A 2,500-nucleotide genomic window follows, 5' to 3' on the forward strand; every position below is an offset into this window, starting at 1 on the left:
AGTGGTGACGGTGTGCGGGTAGTGTTTCCGACACCTCTTCCTGCGGTGGCAACTCTGGGGCAGAGTCGATACTCGCCCACTGGTGGAAGGTAAGCATTCTGCTTTACATCAGTACATAACTAATATTTCAGTCGTCTGACGTCCCTCCTTAGTAAATGATGCAGGACCACATACATAGATGATACATACTGTAAACTGGGGAGGACAGTGTGAACCGCACTCGACCCAGTCACCCTATCTCACAGTCCACTCTGTGTGTAACAAAGCGAAAGCACCAAAGCACTATCGTTCAACAACATCCATTTTATCCTCGCTGCCACAGGACACTATCCAAACAACGACAAGAGGAACGTCACGTCCACTAATAAGACAGAATGTCTCACATCACCCGCAAACAACGCAGCTCAAATCAGCCAGCAACACCCACAGTGGTCCACCCAGTATCAACACAGGACGCAACGCCACGCCACAACACAAAAGGTACAAGTAATAAAATACCCTTTGGCCACACCCCTTATAAAGGCATCGAACCAACCCACCACCTGACACCAGCCAAACGTACATCCTGATTTGACACATCTCTGGCAACCTAACCCACGTTGGCCCTTAACCTAACCCACGTTGGCCCTTAACCTACACCCACGTTGGCCCTTAACCTAAGCCCACCACGTTGGCCCTTTAACCTAACCCACGTTGGCCCTTAACCTAACCCACGTTGGCCCTTAACCTAACCCACGTTGGCCCTTAACCTAACCCACCGTTGGCCCTTAACCTAACCCACGTTGGCCCTTAACCTAACCCACGTTGGCCCCTTAACCTTACCCACGTTGGCCCCTAACCTTACCCACGTTGGCCCTTAACCTAACCCACGTTGGCCCTTAACCTAACCCACGTTGGCCCTTAACCTAACCCACGTTGGCCCTTAACCTAACCCACGTTGGCCCTTAACCTAACCCCACGTTGGCCCTTAACCTAACCCACGTTGGCCCTTAACCTAACACCCACGTTGGCCCTTAACCTAACCCACGTTGGCCCTTAACCTAACCCCACGTTGGCCCCTAACCTAACCCACGTTGGCCCCTAACCTAACCCACGTTGGCCCCTAACCTAACCCACGTTGGCCCCTAACCTAACCCACGTTGGCCCCTAACCTAACCCACGTTGCCCCTAACCTAACCCTCACGCTGCACCTTAACCTAAGTTACGCTGCACCTTAACCTAAGTTACGCTGCACCTTAACCTAAGTTACGCTGCACCTTAACCTAAGTTACGCTGCACCTTAACCTAAGTTACGCTGCACCTTAACCTAAGTTACGCTGCACCTTAACCTAACGTTACGCTGCACCTTAACCTAACTTACACTGCACCTTAACCTAACTTACACTGCACCTTAACCTAAGTTACACTGCACCCTTAACCCTAAGTTACACTGCACCTTAACCTAAGTTACACTGCACCTTAACCTAAGTTACACTGCACCTTAACCTAAGTTAGCACTGCACCTTAAGCCTAAGTTACACTGCACCTTAACCTAAGTTACACTGCACCTTAACCTAAGTTACACTGCACCTTAACCTAAGTTACACTGCACCTTACACCTAAGTTACACTGCACCTTAACCTAAGTTACACTGCACCTTAACCTAAGTTACACTGCACCTTAACCTAACTTTACACTGCACCTTAACCTAAGTTACACTGCACCTTAACCCTAAGTTACACTGCACCTTAACCTAAGTTACACTGCACCTTAACCTAACTTACACTGCACCTTAACCTAACTTACACTGCACCTTACCTAACTTACACTGCACCTTAACCTAACTTACACTGCACCTTAACTGTCACATGTAACGTCACAGGAATGTAGCTTTGCCTAACAGCAACCCTCTGAACATAGTTCACTGCTTGGATCCTCTGGTGTCATGTGTATTTCTTGATGCCATGGTGCGTACCCTCACATAAAGGTCTTTCGAGTGTTGCGTACTTTCTACACAGTCCCGCTAACCACTGGAAGGGTGTACCGCTACAGAACGAATATCGCCCTCCCCTCCTGCCCTTCCAAGCTGGTCGGTCAGGCGTTTGTTTGTGAAATGAGCCTTGCAGCTGTTCAGTTGCATTCGGTTGTCGATGCAGTCAGTGTACGTTGTGGTACGGCCTGTGTGGACTGTCCCGCTGATGTACGCGTAACCCACACTGATCATCCGTCGTTACGTACTGAGTGACATAATGTGGCACATGCTTGACCGTACACCCGGCTGCGCCCTACAATGGCGAATCATAAGGGCCATATGTTGTGCACGATGCTACTTGTCTCGGTCTCCCCATTACAGCGAGATTGCACTGTTGTACGCCGTACAGACATGTGGTAAGTAGGTACGGACGAAAGTATTGCATGTTGCACGATGCTACTTGTCTCGTCTCCCCATTACAGCGAGATTGCACTGTTGTACGCCGTACAGACATGTGGTAAGTAGGTACGGACGAAAGTATTGCATGTT

This window comes from Schistocerca gregaria, unplaced genomic scaffold, assembly GCF_023897955.1.
Source record: "Schistocerca gregaria isolate iqSchGreg1 unplaced genomic scaffold, iqSchGreg1.2 ptg000186l, whole genome shotgun sequence".
Classification (NCBI taxonomy): domain Eukaryota; kingdom Metazoa; phylum Arthropoda; class Insecta; order Orthoptera; family Acrididae; genus Schistocerca; species Schistocerca gregaria.